This window comes from Mugil cephalus, chromosome 6, assembly GCF_022458985.1.
Source record: "Mugil cephalus isolate CIBA_MC_2020 chromosome 6, CIBA_Mcephalus_1.1, whole genome shotgun sequence".
In the NCBI taxonomy this organism is placed as follows: Eukaryota; Metazoa; Chordata; class Actinopteri; order Mugiliformes; family Mugilidae; genus Mugil; species Mugil cephalus.
This window is the reverse complement of record NC_061775.1, coordinates 12,830,531-12,851,087: the sequence shown is the minus strand read 5'-3', so window position 1 is coordinate 12,851,087 and position 20,557 is coordinate 12,830,531. Positions and strand designations below refer to the sequence as shown.

The 20,557-nt window shown below is 39.6% G+C and overlaps 1 long non-coding RNA gene across 1 annotated transcript in view; it reads left to right on the top strand.

Annotated features, from left to right (window-relative positions):
- The window catches only part of LOC125009611, a 51,684-nt gene extending 31,518 nt beyond the window's left edge, over positions 1 to 20,166 (top strand). The window contains exons 3-4 of the long non-coding RNA XR_007112963.1: positions 7,357 to 7,526; positions 19,672 to 20,166. This is a non-coding gene — a long non-coding RNA (uncharacterized LOC125009611). The remainder of the gene's footprint in view (positions 1 to 7,356; positions 7,527 to 19,671) is intronic.
- Positions 20,167 to 20,557: the final 391 nt, after the last annotated feature.

The window sequence follows — 20,557 nt, the reverse complement described above, 5'->3', positions numbered from 1 at the left end:
CACTGATACCGAAGTTTAAAATAACATTTTGCCGGTGCTGATTTTTTTTCTTTGTCATTTACACATTACTGAACTGTTTTCAAGTCTTTCTTCTCTTCATCCCGTCCTCTCAATGAGCACAAATACAATCAGTCAATTGTATGAAGCTAAAACAACCGTTAATGTCAATTTGACATTTAATATAACCTTTAATTCACATGAAGTTCTTTTCTCAAAAAATAACTAACTAATAAAGATTCCCCAGCTGATTCTCAATGAAATTGTCAGTATTACAATAAAATCATTTCACTGGTTTTAGCCTGATATAGAACAGTGACAAGATTTTGGCCGATGTTAATTAATGAGGCGGATATCGGCCGATACCGATGTTCAGCCGATGTATCGGTTCATCCCTAATTTTATTATTTTATATCTACATGATCAAGATTTATTTTAGTGTCTGGGGGTGAGTGTGGAAAATTAGCATGTTGTATGTTACAATAGGTCTATATACACCCTTCAGGCATAACATTATGACCACCTTCCTAATATTGTGTAGGTCTCCGTTGTGCCTCTGAAACACTTGTGACTCATCAGAGATCATCCACACGAATATCGGGTCCAAAGGTTTCCCAGCAGATCGTTATTTGAATTAAAGAAGCTGTTTTATCATCGATATCAGTCAACATTTCGTGTCTACTGCTCAGCTCCTTTTCAAGTTCTGGGTACAGGCTGTGAAATTCCACCAGCCTAGCTTAATTAATGTAAACGCTGATTAATTTAGTAAGAACTACAAAAGTGATAACGGATCTAAGAGAATCTTTGAGTTGCAGTTATTTCAAAGTTGAGTTACATGAACATGTTGAAATCCAAACTTAATGAGATTCATTAAGGGATTTGATTCATTTGGATATGATAAACGGATTTGATCGTGGATTTGGTGCGAGGCCGTCCATCCCCAACCCTAATACTCTACCTCTACCCCAGCTCTGCTTCACATAGCCCTTTTCTAACCTATCATACTGTAACATCGTGTCTTTGTGGAGCTGCAGATTGAGGCTGACAATGTCACAACGCATTTTTCTTTCAAAGGGCATTATGTGACCCCCTGTTGTCAAGGAGTGCAAAGGTTTTCACAGTAACCTTCGGTGAGAAAATGAAACATTGTCTTTTCCCCGTCTGTACCTTAATCTGTAATTTCCCTCTCCGATATATTACAAAGTGAAAACATAAGGTTGTTATTAAGCAATGGTAATTTGTAGTCACTTGGAACATGATTCAATTATTAAGTTTATTCACTTTTTTATTTTAATTTTTTAGCATTGGCAGAGATTTTGAAGTCTAACTTGTATGATAGGACGACACAATGAGAGGGGGATCAAGTTCATCACTGTCAACGTTGTAAGAAATGCATCATCTCACAAACCCAGGACAATACACTGCCCGTGTTGTAAAGGAGAACAAGGAGTTTGGATGTGTTAACTACGGGGAAGGTCGACGACAATATGACGATGTTTGTCGGGATCTGGACATGGGGAAAGTTTATGCTGTGTCCAGTGTTAAATTGCCAACATTGCGATGTTAGGCCAAGTTTAATATAGAACACATATAGGAGGTAGGGGGTTCCCTACTTAATCCCTCCTTCAGTTGAGGGACCTTGATCTGAGTTAGAGCATTATGTCCAGTCATAGATAAAATGAAGATGTTTACTATATCCCACACTCATACTGTAATAATTGTATGTTATATTATTTAAAATTAACAGTCAACGCCAAGGGCACGAGGGGCCAAACTGTTAAGGCCAGATTGCTGAGTTGGAGCATTTCCCAGTAGCTGTGGTGAGTACCTACTGACAGTGGTCCAAAGGGTTAGCAGGGTGTTGATGTGCTGTGATGATCACTGTTCCATGGCAGCTTCAATTTGCAACTCGCAGCCCCTGAAGGTTCTGCTGCTAACATCTCGGTGCCAGATATCAGAGTAGACATCCAGAGGCCTTGTCTGGTTCGTACCTGGGCAGCTCAGGCTTGTTTCTGCTGCATGTGAGGGAACAACAAAGGGGGAGGAAGATTGATACGGAGTAAGGATGTTAAGATCTGATGGTTTGTATGATTGGATTTGTCCAGTTTGGCACATAGGATCTAAAAAATAAATGAATGAAATAACTCTATTTCAGAATAAAATTTTGAAAAAATTTGACAGACTGTATAGTCATGGTGAAACCCTACTTTAAGAAAAAAAAAAACATTAAAAGCTATTGCTGCTTAGCCTAAACAAGCTAACGTCAGCCCTTGTGAATGTTGTATGTGGAAACCATTGCTCCAACAGATGCACAAATAACTATCTGTAAAATATCACCATGTGACTTTTATAATATTTAAATGCAGGACATTCAGTCCTGTTCATTGTATTCAGTATGTATTTTCTTCAGGGTCACATCATCACCAGTGTTTATATTTAGTCCCCTGGTTTAATTTAGAAGCATTACAATACTCTGCGTGATAGATACCGTAATGTATGTGTGGAGACTACATGGAAGCCTCACTGAAAACTTGACAAAAATCTTCAGATTAGAGCAAAATGGAGTTAAAGTGTTGCATTATGTGTTTGATGCATTATGATAAATATGCTCTCCCTATGCCACGTTAAAAGCTTCGGCCCCGACATGCAGAATAGCTGTAATCCACTCTTTGCTAAGCCACATTTCTTCATTTGACTTTTATTGATGTAGATTTTGTATGGCATCTACTCTATAACTACTTAAGTTGGAATGTGCCTCGGCCTTGGCCTTTATCATTTGATAAATGCTTTTCCTCTGAGTGCACGTCGAGTCCCCTTACAAGAATTCCACGGCTTTTACCAAAAGCCATTGCACCAGGAAGTAATCTAATAATGAACACAACAACAGTTTACACACTGCCCGCCTTTGTACCCGTAATATAAACAATGGAACTGCAAGCATCCAGACCTCCTCTAATGGAGTACCAGAGCAAATACATTCATTTAATCACAAGCCTTTCTTTCAAAGCAAACTGGCCAAGCAGCAGAGGATGAGAGGCTAATGACCCATGAGCAATAAGCAAGTGTTAGACTGAATGTACTCTTGGTAAAAGAAAAAAAAAAAAAAAGCTTTTACGGAATAGCCTATCAATATTTTAAAGCAAAGCCTCTATGGCATCCCCCTCTAACTGGATTAGCGGTGTGATGTGTCCTGACAGTATGTTGTTAGTGATACTCCATTTGCTTTGTCTATCATCTGATTTTCCCTTGGTAATCCACAGAGCACCGTTATATTTCATAATTTGTTTTGCTATCAGGGCTGATTTGTAAATGTGCAAATTCTAATTAGCCATAGCTACTGTTTCTAATTTATTAAATATTAAATGATTCCTGTGGTGGAGTCTTTTTCCACATCCCCCAGATGAAAGTTTGTGGTATGCAAATTCAATTGCCTTTTGGATGTCAGCGGTTTTTTAAATGTCCCACTTTGCGAGTGAAGCCATTTTCCCCTCGCTGTTTGTTTGTCCGTCCCTCAGTCCTCTTTAAGTTTATATTTATTCATCTCTGATCACCGGTCGCGTTTGGGTTTTCAACACAAGTTACGTTCTACGTCAGGCTTCAATACCGCTGTTTTCTTTGACCTCATTAGTGCTGTCTCAGTAATGTGCTTTGGTCACCTACATGAAAGGGTGCTTTGCATACTCTATGAAGTAACCTTTTTTTTTCTATTAGTCCTCGTTGTTTTGCAACCTATAAACCCTGGTTTGTGATAATAGCTGATTTCTGAAGTTAGACGTTTTTATACATGTTTGCCAATGTAGAAAGCAAGAGCAAGTGTTCAAGAGTGTGCTGTTAAATCTTAACACTGGATTTCTGTGGTGCAGAAGAGACCTTGTTTTATCAAAAGTTGAACTTTTTCAAGTTAAGTGGACTACTATAGTACTAATTTCTTTACAATTGAAAGTCAGGTTGTATTTTTTAGGGCTTGTTCAGTGTGCACATTAAGATCCAATCTGGGCAATCTGAGCACAAGTGGCCAGCTTTAGATGTGTCTGTAATGACATTAAATATGCGTCTCCAGATTCGATCTCAGAGCCCTGGATGCAAATGAACCACAACATCATAAGGTCGCAGTAGAATATTGTACCATCTCTAATAGATCTCTAGAGTTTGACCAATATTATTGGTATCGGGCCGATACTCCGCAGACCGTGCAGCCCATATATTGTCCCTCCCCCACTAGCAGAGTACTTACTGCTGGAAGCTGGAAAATGCTTGTACTCCTTTTTTTTCTTTAAAAAATGGTTACAAAACAAAAACCTATTTACTAAATCCCCTCAGCACCATCACATTACAGTCGTTAGTCGTCGGCAGCATATATCAGCCATTGGCCAGTGCTGATGTAAAAAAAAATCGGTATCAGCCCTTCTCCAGGACCGAAACCATCACTGGTTTGTGTTTGTTCGCCATGACAGGGCACACACGTTAAGTTATTTATTGATCTCCACCCTGATGTAAGTTAGACCTGCTCAAAACTCACACTATAACTCCAACCCTGGAAGTTTGTACACGCACCGTAAATAATTTAAGAAATCAGTAATATGGGAAATGCATAACTAAACTGAGCACAGCTCTTTATACATCAGCATCACTGCATCAATAATTAACACAGAATCGCATTCTCAAATTCTCACTTTGATGTATGTGCTTTCTAGTGAGCTAACAACTAACTAAAAAGGCTCTCATTACTAATAAACAGACATCACTTACGGTGCTTTTTTCCATTTGTGGTAGGGGTTGTGTTTTTTTTTTCCGCCCGGAATTAATGAGGCAAAACTTCACTGACGCAGGAGCTGTTGAGTATAGGCGGTCTTTAGTGCCACTCAGGACGCATTATGTTCATGTTGCTAAAGGAACGCCGACACATGCGGACACGTACGACCTAGACCACCTCTAATTTCTCAAATGCAACCTTAGCTCATCCTGGGGGTGTTCACACCTGGTTTTTACCAGATCGGATCCTAATGCAAGGTCTGAACAGACCCCTAGTGAAGACACCAATACGTTGTTATTATACCTTATATTTTAAAAAGTTACAAGCACAAAAAATTAAAATAGGTTGTTTTTTCAAAACAACTACATACATATTCCTGGGATCAAGTGTGCTGAGCTCAGTAAACTTCACCTATTTAAAACTGAGTCAGTCACTATCTACAGGTGTATCCGTTACAGATACTGTAAGTATCAAGTAAACACGTTCACGATTATAGAGGACTGATAAGACCCCAGAGACACAGGAAGTGATGTTATTCAACAGAAATGTGCAAGTACTTGCCAAAGCATGACAGCCTTGTCCAATTGTTGCGAGTGATTTTATCGTGTGAGCTCTGTATTCCACCTTCCGTTTGCATACGTGTTACAGATACAAACATATTATCACACAACTGTATTGTCATTACTGACAAGTATTTATCATAAGAAGGAATTATATTTCCACAGTATGTACAGTGTGGATCTACGTTGAATAATGTGGTTTAGCAAGTGCTCTAATTAGATGTGACTTTGAGGAGAAATTTGAAATTACAGAGAAATTAAAAGTAAAATTGAGTTGTGAATTCCCTTGAATTCCCTGAGTATGAAAAGCATTCATTGCAAATCTGTTGCTATGATCTCTGGATTAGTTCAGCTCTGTAGAGTATAGCAGTGTCCAACAGAGCCCTTCACAGCTTGTAAACAGTGTGATGTATTTTGAGGGGCGGAGTTTAGCTGGAGGCAAAACATCTCAAACACGGTAGCTTGTAAATGCCGGTTAGCATATTTCAACGGGCGAGGATTTGGCAGGAAGTGATGAGGAAAACGCATATTTTAGAGAATATACTAGCCTAATACACTCACTCACGTTTATTTTAAAAAGTTGACTCTGACCAGACATTTGCACATACCTAATTGAGAAACCGAGTGTCTGCATGAAAGAAAAACTGAAGCAATACAAATTGTTAGACTCTCATAACCAACTTCTGCTTGGACCCCCCTGAAACTTAACAACTAATGTTGCGTTAGCTTGCGGTTGGCATTAACATGTCACAAAAGTCTCCCAAATAATGATTAACTTAACGTAATTTCCGGCACCTTTTAGTCTAAGCCAAAACGTTGTTCAGGTTGAAACTGATGATGATGATGATGATGATTGTCTCACTTAAATCTTTTGATTTAAACATGTTCAGCCAAAGTGGTCGACAACTGGCAGTGGCTGATATGTGATAAAATTTCAAGTTGGTGTTTTTGTGTTGCAAAAATACAGCAACGTCCATCTGTTTTGCCTCCAGCCAACGTTGTGACGTCACTGTGTTGTAGGCCCTGAAGGAGCCTATAGAGCCGTATTGCGTTTCACTTGTAAGGCTGATGTTGACAGCTATTGTGTTTAAAAGTACATTTATGTATATGAGGAATAGTCCCCGTATACTTCATGTCACAGACAAGGAGGTGTTATAGGAACTATGAATATCCAAATGCACCTATACAGCATCATTCTTGGTTCCTTTTGTTCCCGGAGCTTCCTAGGGATTGGCATGAATGTTAATCTGCAGTCATTTAAGTTACAATGCTTTTTGCAACCATGGTCCTAGGCTATTTTATGCAGCTCTATTATACATACTATAAACCATGGCGGTCTAGCCGTCCCTTGTATTCATTCCTCTTGCTTCTTTCGTGATTTTTTTTCCTCTGGTGTTTTCTCCCAGTTTTATGTGATTTGAAATGTTTTTCAATGCCACATGTATTCAACTGCCAGACATTTATTGAACGCCCACTTATCTCGAGTGAACTTCACACTAATTAAGTTTTAAGAAACACATCCATCAACCTATTCAGGCAGTTAATTTACTCTTGCAGTGTGAATCTGATGCACATATTTCACAGCACATTGTGCGGGTCTTACACAGACTGGAGTGAAGATTCTGCGGAAAAATATTCGATTTTATTGTCCGACTGTGTTGTAGATGTGCAAGTAATGCTTAAATATTTTAAATAAATGCACATTATATTGTGTGCTGATATTTTTTTTTTCTTGTTAATTTGACTCACAAAATCTTTATACGTGTGCAGTTAAAATTCATAGACTGACTCTCCTTCAGCCCCCCTGCAAAACAACACGGGTCTTAAATATAGCCGCAGTAGTTGGCAACCAAGCAAACGTTTTACAAGTCATTACCGCATTTTCTGCCATTCCTAACTACTACTACCCCCCCTTTTATTTTAGCTCCTCGCTGCCTCTGTTCTGCCTTCCCCTTTGCATAATAAACCTCCACCCAATTTGTCATGAAATCCCTCATTTGCTGGATACTCAAAAAGGCAGATTATGCTTATTTTTCATTTGGACAGTGGGAGATGGAGCCAGGTGTTTGGCAGCAGCAGAGTGTTCAGGTGTAACTGTGCCGGTGATGGGACATGACGAGCAGCCCGCAGATGAAGGATGAGGCGTGGAGGATTTTTGGGAAGAGGGGCACCCCACGACCTGCTCCCTCAAGAATACCCCCGCTGACGGAGAGGAGGTAAAACTTTCTTTTGAATCACTTCTTGCTAGAATCAGCTCCTATTTCTTAATTAGCCGGTGGGAGCCATATTGGAAATCCAGCTGTTAATCTGGGTGACTAGAGGAGTGATTCTGCTTTGCTCAACAAGATTAATTCATGCCTCCTCAGACAGTAGTGGTCTGATCTATAACAAGTCCATTAAATCAGTCGGCTTCGGTTGTAGTCATATTAATAGTGAGCAGCACTGGCATAAAAGCGGATGTATTAGGGGGTTTTATGAGTGTCATTCCTATTATTAGCAGCGGTTTACAAAGCTTGCTCCGCAGACATGAGTGGTTTAGTTGAAACTGGCTGTAACTACGCCACACTTAATTCCCATGTTGGAGTGGTCCACAATAAAAAAAGATCAGGCGCATGCTTTCCAGCAAATGCACGTTTCAAAGGGGTGACACATACACACAGTAATAGCAGCCTACGTGACAGAAGTTGGAGGTAAATTTATTCTGTTAAATCTCACTGTGATCTCATCCCACATACGAAAGCCCAGATCTGGACTGGGGTGAGGCCAAGAACACGAGCACATGCTAGTCCTAGGGAAGATGTTTAGACTATAACTCGACCATTTACTTTGCTGTCAATTATGTATTTGTTTCGTGATTATAGGGATAAAATTGTGGTCTTTGGTCTGCTGTTTGTTCTATATGTTTCAAGACTTAATTAACGTTACATGAAAACATAATTATGAGATAGCTTGTGATTTCTTTCTAGATACATTGCTATTATTCTGGGAGGCACAAAAAAAATAATAAATAGTATAGCATGGTATTGTTGTATGTAATGTTGAAAAGAGAAAATAGTCTGGTTCAAACTCAGGAAAAAAATACGATGTATACCGGACCTCATGTTGTAACGACAGATGGAGACAAAAGGTTTGTTGTTATATTCCATAAGAGATGATGGCTGTGTGCTCACATTTCACTCACTGCTAAAGAGAAGCTGCTTCAATAGAAGGACTGACACAAACACGGCAAATTGCTGTTGGAACTGCCTTTCACTCCGGTTGTTACAGCGTGCGCTAATGCATATAATGTGCTAATATGGGTTACCGTGGTTACGCACATATAGATCAACACTACAGATCGCTTCCTCCATCGTTCATGTTCAGAGGGTAGAGTTTGATTTAAAAATGCCACCAGAAATTAAGCCCTCCAGACACGGGGGGAGAACCGAGGCCAGATTTTAAAGCATATGGCTAACTCGAGCGGAGAACTCGGAGCATTTTGTTGAATGCGTCCGTATTGTAAAAAGCGAGTTCATGTCATAAGAGTGCCTCGTATTACAAGAACGCTTTGTGTGTTATTATAACCAGTTTTATTAGTCGTTTTTAAAAGTTACCCTCTCAGGTCATGGTTATCCTTACATTTCATGTTCAGTTCACAACCAAACAAGGAGTTCATTTTTAGAACCCCATTTTCTTTCTTTTTGGTTCAGTTTGTAGCTCCATATGTGCTGTTGTCTCAACTTTAACCCTAATTCAGCCTTTCCAACTGTACACGTCAATCATATGCCCGTGAGTACTTGTTTGTCCAAATGTGGCAATATTTCCACCTCTAGTGTACTATTCAGAATTCAAAATAGTGTCTATATAGTGTATATATAGTAAAACCTCTATATATTCACTAGTTAGTCAGTTTTTCTATTGTGTTCTGTTCTATTCTATATACTCTACATATTTCCGAGTTTTAAACAGATAAATTCCTCTGGTGTCTTGTATTCTTTACGAAGCTATGGTTGAAAATATTGAAATGGACTACCTTTTTTTAGATTTACCAAACACATTAGGTGTATATTGAAAAATGTAAATCTTATCTTTTCCGCCGATACCAACCTGAATTTTACTCAGTATCAGATCGGAAAGGAAATCGAACATCACTACCTTAAAGTAGCTGTGTCTGGCCTTTGTCTCCCCCTCTGGCAGAGAGAGTAATTACACAAACACTATTGACATACATGCAGCGAATGCAGACAGCGCTGTCAAATTAGGAAACGCAACATCAGCGATAATCTGCGTTTGTCCTGAAACTAAATGTTATTGTATTTTCTATATAACACCTGTTTTTCCTATAGAATAGATCTATACATTGTTTTTTTTTTTTTTATTAAACTAGCTAAATAGCCTTATGATATTTATCTTATTTAAATGAAGGTTTGTCATTTTCTGACGTGTGCGTACAATTCTCAGAACACGGTTTCGCCCCGATCCTTGACCATAGTGTTTCCTCTGAATGCTGACTTTATTGTATTCTATGGTCTCATCTGCAGCATCCGACACCTTTCCTGGACGCTTTTTGCTTCTATTTCTATTTCTTCTCAGACAACAAATTCATAGAACCTATTTTACATCCCCAACGCTCGTATACCTATAATGAACTACTCCAAACACCTAGTCGCAGTAGATGTTGTTGTTAGTCTCCACTGATGCTTACTTGTTAACCTGCAACACAGCCAGAGTGGTGATGTCACCACAGATGACAGATTTACCGAGGTGTTGTTCAGCTTACTGTACCTCATAGTTTATTGGTCTTAATCTAATCTTTTTCGGCTTTTCACTCGGACAAAATGCCAATGAACCCATTGGGATGCACGCACCCCTGACTAGGAATCACTCCCTTAGAGAACCTCAGTGACCGCAATTAGTGGAGCCACAAGTAAACCTTATTAGTACAGCCAGAAGGCTCATTATCATTTGCAGTCCTGTGTAATGTCATGCTGTCCAGCCACCTTATTGTTTGCGTACTGAATACTTCACATATTTTAATTAAACAAGAAAAAAAGAATGTAAACTGAGCTTTAGAGGCTGAGCTCTAGCGTCTTAACAGGCTGATTTGTTTCTGCGAAGCTGGCTGCCCTTTTAAAGATGAGTGATTCTGAGCATCTCTGAATTTTCTGCCATGTTTGACATCAGAATCCCTGGGTTTGACTTTCCTTGGCGAGTTAATTTTGTGGCACAACTGTAGCTGTGCCTGCGAGCCAGCTCCTCTTAGCACACTCCCTATCATGTAAGCCCCTGAATTGAAATATCCTCTGCTTGAAATATTGACTTTAATATCTCATTTGAAAAATTCATGTAACCTTTTGATGTTAAATCCATACTCAATTTTGCAGAATGTTATAGGAATATGCAGAAAGCGTATGGAAGGCGTTATTATGTTTTCTCCTAGAGAGAAATTACATTTATGGTAGTAACACCAACCTCCCTTGTGTTATTTTTTGTCCACAAGGGAAAAAAGACAGGGCCATTAAGGCAAAATGAAAAGAGCTATTGATTGGGCTCTTATGCCTTTTCTATTTGCCTCATTTCCTAAATGCATGATAATAAGAGCTCAGCCACTGCAACTAACAATAGTCCTTAATGAATCGAACTCAAAAGAATTAGCCTAAGTTTGCATAATGATTCACAGATGTTTCCATCAATGGATGATATGCATTTGGTTTGTTATTTTGTGGATTCATGTTCCTTTTACCAAATACACGCTAATGTCCTTATAGCATTATAATGCAATCAAGGCATTATTTAATGATTTCTCTCTGGAATAAAATGCATCACTTGTCATCAAAAATGTCAGGGATGACATCTTTAAAAGCTATCATATTAGAATAATATTACCGTTGATGGATTGGAGCTAATAATAGTCAAACAGGGTAACGGTAATTTAGAACGGTGCAGAAAAGCGTGCTTTTAGCTAATGGAGTTAGTCTTCTAATAGAGGTATGGTATTGAGAGCAAAAGGGGGAGAGTGGGCTATGAAGAGAAAGGCTGTTATCAAATCCACAATTTGCCAATAGTAATTTCAAGCATAATAACATATTAGTCGGCAAAACTTTTTGCAAACTTACTGAAGTACATTAGTACAGTGAGTGATGCTGAACCAAAATGTGAGCCTGCACTCACTGCTCTCGGAGGTAAACCCTCTATAGAAGTTTGCGCTACCCAAACTCACTCTATGGCTGCAACAGACAGTTTTTTTTAACTAAATGATTTTTTTCTTGATTTTCTTGTCTTGATCAGTTTATCCATTATTTTCTGAGTGGTCAACTAATCTTTTTGGTCTTCTTGCTTAAAACATATAATAAAAACGAAATCTATGAATTAGAAACCCATTCCAAACTTATTACCCGATGGTTCTATTAAATCAACAAAAGTTAAGTTTTACACACAGTGTGGGAACAATGCCTCAGTGTCATATGCTGAAATGTAACTGGAAGTGGACCCCTATTTTCTGCTCTACTTTAGAGCTTAACATCCCCGTAAATCTGCAGCATTGAGAGTCTTTGTGGAGTTATCATTTGGAAAAGATGAGGAAACGACTACTCCCAGGCACTGGCCACCGAGCAAGACGGGTCAGAAAAAAAACTCAAATACTGGTGCTTCTGTCTAATTGTTATGGGGGGTGCAAGGATCTTCATCTGTTGAGATGCTTGTACATAGTTTGTGCTGCTGTGGAGATCTATAGATGTTTTACAAAGCGTGCAACTAAGTGCATTTACACAACTAGTGCTGGAGATGCTGCAGACCGTGCAGCCCATACATTGCCCCTCCCCCATTTGAATTGTGTGTGCAGCTGGGAGCTTGAAAAAAAAAACATGCTTTTTTCCCCCTTAAAAAAAAACAATTACGAAACAAAGTTCTGTGTACTTTAATACTCAGCCCAAACACATTGCAGTCATAACTATTGTTTAGTAGGAGTTTGCTAGCTGATGGTATTGGCCGGTCATGTCAGTATGTTCCATCGATCATGTTGCCGCATCGTTAATTCCTAGTTGGCTTTGCATGCTGCAGAAAACTAAACTGGATCCTTGATGTGTGATGACTTTTTTTTTTTTTTTTACCTTTTCATGTTGTTTCCATATAAAATGAAATCATTCTGTCACAAGAATCTATCACAATTAACAAGACTGTGAGTTGCGCTGATGCTCATTGTAGTCTATTATGATGCTCACAATAGACTACAAAAATGGCTACATTCACATGTACATTCGGATAATAGACTCCAAACGTGTCACGGTGACACGAACAGCAGATACCCACGTGCAAACGCAGATCTCGCGCGTGCAGCAATTCATGCCACGCATAGAAAACAGCAATTTGCACTTTGCGCCGTGCGTCGTTTTCACGTGTCTCGCCAGGAAGTGTGAAAGGTTGCACAAGCATGCCGCAGCCATGAGAACGAGGCGATAAACACTTCTCCCGACTGCAGAGGGTGACGGCGCACACGGACAGTTAATGTTACGCTCCGCTGCAAAAAGACTTGGTTGCAAAAAGCACATTGTTGGAAATATGCAAATATTTCCTTGGCAATGAAGTGAACTCGGCGAGCCTTAAGGATAAACAACCTACCGTTTGCTGAGCAACACACTGAATGTAAACAAAGCAGTGTTTGTTTACAATGAAAACTCCACAGGGTAACTTTAATTATCTTCCATAAATGAATCCCGATAATGAGATAATCCTGATTAATTCTGGTTGTTGCTTTCTTGTTGTATTTAAACCAGCTACTTGGAACTTACATATTTTTAGCTTGATAAAGTAGCACAGGTTTGTCCTAGTTTATGATAAACTCTTCTACGGCTCCAACACAAGCATGCCAAATTGCTATAAATCTTCTTATCTGCGACGTTTGCTGAGACACTGATGCTAGGTAAGTTATTTCCCTCCGGGCAAATTACATATTGTGTGTCCAAGCAGCGTATCTAAACATGAAAGCAAAGCAAGGTTATCTCAGCTCTCACTCCTTTGATCCAAAATCCAGTAACATCTTTAAGTAGAGATGTTAATTGTAGTTTCTCCACAGAATTGTATCGTCTAATTTGCTGTGGCTGTTTGGCTTCGCGTTACCTTAGGCTAAGTATTTGCATAATGAGCGTTTGGAGTCAGAGCCCTGTATTGTTGATCCCGGTGCACGGAGGTGAGGCTGAGGTGGCTTCTTGAAATGGGTTTTTAAAATGTCCTTCAGTGAGAAAAGCCCGATAGAAACTAAAACTCTAAAAGGCCTGAACTTATAGCACTGGGAGGAAAATTGTTAATATGCTTTTTGAACTTTTATTGCTTCCAATTTGTGACGCTGCTTCTCCAAATAGTCTGATTACTGTTGTTTTTTTGTCCTCTAGTTAATCATTTCTGTATTTTGTCAACTTAAATCATAGGTCTTCAACAAACAAAATCGCTGGTTGATCAGACATTTTTTGTATATATATATATATATTTTTTTTTTAATTTCCCCCACAAATTTAACATGAATCCAACATATTTTAGTAAAGGGCTAAGGAATAGTTTAATATTGAATGCAAAATGATAATAATGTATATTCATAAATAACACTAGTAGGGGGTCACTTCATCAGTTTGGGTGTCCTTGGCTTGAAAAACATTAAAGACCTCTGCCTTAAATTATTAAATAATCTGTCAGTTATGACAGCCGTTAATGGATGAAGCATTCGACCTTTACATTGTCAGAAATAGTTCAAGATAAAATAAGCTGATTACTGAAGTGTTTCTGTTGAGTTATTTGACTGTTGGTTATGTTATTTGACTGATTTATTTCTTTTATTTCTCAGCGTGTGAAATGAAGATGGAAAATTTCACAATGGCAGAATTTCCCTGTATTTGAGCCGGTTGATTTTTAAGAGGCTAAATCAGCTGAGTTCCCAAACATTTGCCTCGATAAGACCATCAAAGGACACACGCACACGCGGCTCGTACCGCCACGGTCTATGCAGTCACTACAGAAGACCTCATAGCAATTATATGAAAGTGTTACAGTTGTAAATGACATCTAAAATATATAAATAAGCTCGTATCGCTTCCTTTTTCTCAGGGTTTAGAGTTTGACATTTTTAATCACTTTAACCACTTTCATCCGGGAAAATGATGCTCTTTTGATGCAACGGAACCCAGCGTGTGGCTCTCCTGGCCTTTCTAAGTCAGTGATAAATCCGTGGCCACTGTGTCACCCCCGGTGAGGCACCCGGGGGGGTGTCATTCAGCTCTGAAAGCACTGCCCCTGTGGATAAGCACACTGTCACTTGTGAAATGAATCACAACAGCCCAGAAACAACAGTAGATCTGAGGAGCGCAGTGCCAGCTGGAAGGTGGCTAATAGTGGGTAGATTACAGTCCTTTGCCTGCTACAGCAGCTTTGTAGCAGGGCAGTTTACCCTGTAGTTCTCTTTCGCTGTCTCAGCTTAACTCCATCCTCTATCCGGGGACAGTCACCTGCAGAGGGCCAGATGGTCTCATTTCTCCCACTGGGACGGCCTCTCTCACGTGCAGCAGCGTTGCAGTGCTTTCTTTTGGAACAGCTTCTCTAGGAGTAATAACGGTGTCACTAATGCTCCTCGTGGAATTAATTTTACTAACAATTTTTAATGCTGTTTGTGCGGGTGCCGTCTATAGTGCATCATCTATTCATTCCAAGTGAAAATGGACCAAGACTCGGAGCAATTAGTGCAAATGCTGACCTACATTGGCGAGCGTATGAAAAGTGGGTTGTTGGTCAAGTCGGCTAATGTAGATACGTACCAACAGCGGCACAAGCTGCTGTTATGTTTACCTGCTTCCTGGGTCACCTCTGTATGCACCTCTGTGTGTGTGTGTGTGTGTGTGTGTGTGTGTGTGTGTGTGTGTGTGTGTGTGTGTGTGTGTGTGTGTGTGTGTGTGTGTGTGTGTTTTCCAGCAGCAAAGAAGCTCATGACATGCGCTTCACTTTCGTGTGAACTTCACCTGTTTGGGAAAGTTTTTATGATCCAACAACATCTTCTTCACAGCGTCAAAGAGGTTCAATAAATTGCACACAGTTTAGCATCAAATAGGTTAGTTAGCATGTAACAAGCTGACTATTTTAAATGATGGACTGTATATTATATAATTGTAGTTGTGTGAAAGATTACATGAACTAAATGATCAGTAGTGTCTGAGGAATCACTGGCTTATCAAACCAGTTGAAGATATCTGTGTTGACTCACAGGCTACTGCGACAATGCTAACACCTAACACCTAGCCGTGGCTGATGTGCACCTCCCCAGAAACGTAGCTACACTCCGCTGCGACGCGAAATGCAACAGCTGTGATTGGTCCTCTCGATAATGGCGTGTTTCTGCTTTAGTGTTCCTGGCCTCTTCTCCAAATTCGAGTTTATTGTTTTGGATCAATAACGAATCCATGAGGCTAAGTGAGGAGGTTTGGAGATACAGACGTTTGTATGTGTCGAGCAGGAATCATGAAAGTTTCAGTCACCATTGCTGAAAGTGAAACAGGAAGTAGAAACAAATTGAACCTGACTGGCAAAAAAGACACGGCGCCAACTAGCGTTTGTCCAGACTGGTGAACGCACGAGTATAAATGGTTAGCACCGACTTTAGCTACGGGTGTTAAGGTCCTGCAGTATTTTTTTAAAATTGATAATTATGGTTTCTCTCTCTCTTTTCTCTCTCTATTTCCTGGTATTGTGCTATTGTAATATCCACCCCCTTCTTGGTATTCGGGGAACCGCAGAATTGTATGAAACAACGTGCAAACTCCCTACAACTTTACAAATAACTGCATTTTCACATGAATCATTTCAAATATTTTAATGTCTAAATGAAATCTGTCTTTTTGCTCACTCCATTAGGGATTTTCATCCATTGGCAATATGTGTTGTCATTGATAAAATGTACAGTAAGCAGCACAGTGAGTGTGTAGACACAGTTCTTGAAAACATTGGTCGATAGACACATCTGAATGTTGTGACCAAATGTATTAATGGAATTAAGAGGCTGCTTTTGGTTTTATTTGAATGAAAAAGACTGCATATCATGAAATTGTGAAGGCAGGTTTCTGCTCTGGGCAGTCCTAGCCTATAACTTACATTTTGTTTGTGCGTGCTTTGCATTTCCTTTCGCAGTTATTGCAGGTCCAAGATGTCTCACTATTTTTTTCCTTCTTTTAACCAGTCAGGTAGAATCGAGAGACGTAAGCATCTCGGATATTTTTGTTGCGAAAAAGAGCTTATCTTCCCTTTGTATAGACTTACACAGCGTCTCTGCCTTTTTTTTTTCTTCTTCGTAATCACTTGGTAATTGCTCACTTTTACAAATGTGAAATCCTAATTCTTATATAAGATATTATTTTGCTGCATATGCAGTGGCCAATTTGCCTTGCTTGTCCTACATCTCAACGCCTCATTAATATTGCATGATCTTGTTAGTGTCTTCTACCTCGACTTTACCCCTCCGCACCCCCCGCCTACCCTCACCCTCAACGGCTGCAGAAACTGGAGGGTACATCTGAAAGTCAGCTTGCATCTCCTGCTTTTCCCAGACTTGCAGACACGGGATAGGATCATATCCATCCAAGGATTATCCTCCACTGTCTCCCTTCCTTAAAAAAAAAAAAAAAGAATCATTATATGGAAGTGTCAAAAGAAATTAGATTAGTTCCCACTTCTTTCATCTCTGCCGTGGAAAGTGCATTTTATGTGTGATTTTCTCCCAAATAAGCCGGGGGTACAGATGAGTAGCTTCTTGACAGTTATGAATGAGGACCGTCCTGCATTAAGGCAATGACAGAAGGAGGAGCGAGTGCAGGTTTCGTAGAGCGTTGGAATGAATCGTTATCAGCTGTGGTGGGAGCCCAACAGCCGGCCTCTTGACCCGACGTTACCTTCGTCGGTTGCAGTGCGAGCGCCCCTTTAACACATGTTAAAACATTTCCAGTGGCTCTAAGTGTACACTGGGCTGGTGTCTGTAAGTGGAGCCCCCCCCCTACTCCCTCCATTGCAGCAGGCGGCCAGGGCAGCAGCATCTATATGCTGACTTAATGAAGACCAAACAGAGGCCAGGGGAAAAGGCAACAATGGAGCAGGAGGAAAAGGGGCAAATAAAAAAAAAAGAAGGAAAAGAAGGTCAGTACTTGAAGTGGTCTAATGAAAAGAAGTCAGGGTCATTAAATGACAATATGTCAGCAGAACGGTTTCAAATGCACAAATTCCCCATTTCACAAACCAGCTTGTTTGAAAAATAATGTTAGCATGCTTCCTTCTGTCTGCGTGTGGTGTCTGAACACTAATTAATGCCCGGCCACCATTTGGATTTTCTCAAAATAAGACTAATGTGAAAGGTATGCTTGAACGGCATTTGTTAGCATTAGGTGCAGGATGACTTGCTGGCAGGTGATAATGTTGTAGCTTTACACTACTGAATGCAGCTAATTAGTTTTTAACCCCTTGTAATGCAGCCGGCCAAACAAGGGAAACTTTCCCAGCCAGATGAGACTCCTTTTAGAGGAGACTTTTAGCTCCACCATGTGTAATACATATGATGTTCTCATTTCTCATATTTTTCGTGAAGAAGGGCTGAAATAAACTTTTTTTATTTTTTATCATTTGTCTATTATTTTATCCAAATAACTAGTTTTGTTTTTCAGGGAAAAGTGTCGTTAAAAGAGAGCTACTGGAGGATATTTTGCATTTTCTCCCACTGGTTAATTGTTTCTCTAAATATCAGCTTATTAACTGGTCCACCTCTGAAGAGCTGGCAAACACATTTTTTCTTTAAAGCGGCTTTGTTTTCACTAATTAGAATTCATTCGAGCCTTATTTGCTTTCTACTTTAACCAGATTTAAACAATCCAGCTGTTGGGTTAAAGAGTGGGAAAAAAAGAGCTTCATAGACGAGTCTGCGTCAATATCAACCAATAGCTTGTTTTTGGGTCAGACGCCATTAATTAGCATTACAGACAGAGACCACATTAATATTCTGGTGTCTTACACATTTGCTGTAAATTATTTAGTGTCAAGAATATACGAACACTTTGATCACTTTTAGTCAAATGAGATTCTTCATATTTTACCATTATTATCACTAAATAAGTGTGGACCACTTGTATAAGACAGTTAATAATAATTTTCTGTATATTTTGGTCCAATGTTCTGTCACTTTAAAATTTACTTCAGTTGTTGACTATAAGCGAATAATGCACCATACTATACACTTTATTCCATTTTAACTCATCTGTAAAAGCTTGTCTCTAGATTGCAAGCTCTGTTACCCACCTGTGTGTGTGGCAACACAAATGTTTGTATAATTCTAGTATCATTAGAGCTGAGAGTAATTTTCCAAACGTGTTGTCTATGACAAGGACTAACCAACTCCTCTTGGGATCCTGAACTGTTCTGCAACCCAATGCAAGATCACAGTATTTAGCAGCAGTTCATGTTAACTCAGCAGATAAAATGAATAAACAAGGATATTTATTCGACTGATTCTATAAATAAAGAATAAAACCAGTAAAGCTTGACTAAAATCTCAAGCCCAGTCTCTGAGCCCAATCAGTTCCCAACGGAGTGACCCCAGACCAACTTTCTGCCGCGTGAATTCGGACGTCGTCCCGGCTGTCCATTGCCTGTAAAATGTAGAAAACCCACAAATTCGTAGTGTTGTGTTCTTACCTAAGAGTGAAAATGATTCTCGACATATAACCATCTGACAGTTCTGTGGGTGCCGCTTGGAGCGGGACTACAATGCCTTCGTACTCTAGCTGTAACCTGGAGGGTGAAAGGCCAAAGGCTGCAGTTCCTTCAGTGGCCACTTGAGGCTTTTTTAAAAAGTGAGTCAAACACTACAGACCTCCATAAAAATGTCCAACTTCCCAGCAGAAATAATGCATCTTTACAGCCGGCTATAAAGACTGTTTATGGTCCCTATTGGATTTTTATATGACTAATTAGTTTAAATTGTATCAAGGCTTGAAATTAGGCTCAATTAAGGGCTCGGCTGCTTTGAGTGACAGGCGGGTTCCCACTCAGTCTGCTAGCTATCTGCCAAGGCATCACCCTCCCACCTTAGCTCCACTCAGGCTCCGTCTCTTTGCCCTTTTTTTTATTTATTTATTTTGTTGTTGTTGTTGGAAAAGCCAGGAGTTGGGTGGAGTCCAACACTATCAGTTATTGTCAATCTTTATATACAGCCCGTGGTTCCATTTCACTTAAATCATTAAACACATTGTTGTGTTCATGACAGACAACTTCTGTTTCTGAAGAGGGGAGTCGTTTGGGTTATTTTGCTCCATCCGAAGCCATAATTGCTCAAATGAGTAATATATTTATCCCGGCGATGTTATTTTTCAGAATGGAAGCGGTGGAGTGGTTGCCAGGAGTAGTTAACGTTAACATTTACGTCAGAAAAATGCTGAGGTATAATCCTTATAAGTCAAGTTACTGCTGCTTTGATCTAATCCACTGTTTTGACCTTCATTTGTTGTTGCTATTTTTCATGAATGCGCCCGGCTGTGTAGGAAGAGGACATCCCCATCCAAAACATCCAGTAGTTGATGGTTTCTATAGTGGAAATTGAAACCATAGGGGAATAAATGGTTAATTTTTCACTGCTGCTTCGTGGCTAAAGTAATTATCTTATGTAAGTTGTTCATCTTTAGCTGATATTTAATTTAAATATGGCTTCATGTTACGGATCAGGACCTTTAGCGTGAGGCATGCTCTCCTCCTTGTGTCAGGTGAGCGTGGGTTAAAGACACACATTCACTGTACAAGAAGAAGAACAAAGACCTTTAGTCTTAGACGGAAAGCGAAGAAAAGCTGTTTCCACAGGAACAAGTTGTAAAATATGAGGCCGCTTCATTAAGTGCAGTTAATTGCCGACGTCGGCCTGTGCAAACATCTTTGAAACAACCCTCAGACTGACTGATATGTAACTTAAACAAACAGGGTAAAGATAATATTTAAAAAGCCCCTTTTTTGACTATCGCAGCATCAGTGGAATGATCTGCACTGAAGGACAGCGCACCAAACAAGGTATTACCTTTCCCACCAGCATGTGTTTAAATGTGTGTGTGTGTATGTGGGAGGGGTGGGGGCTCTTTGGAGATTAAATTTTGTTAATTGCAATCATCCATCAAGCATAACATTCATAAATGGAATAGCCATTGGACATTTAAGATAATGCTAAACTATTATGATGGATCACGGTTTCTGTGCCCATGTTCAATCTGGTTAA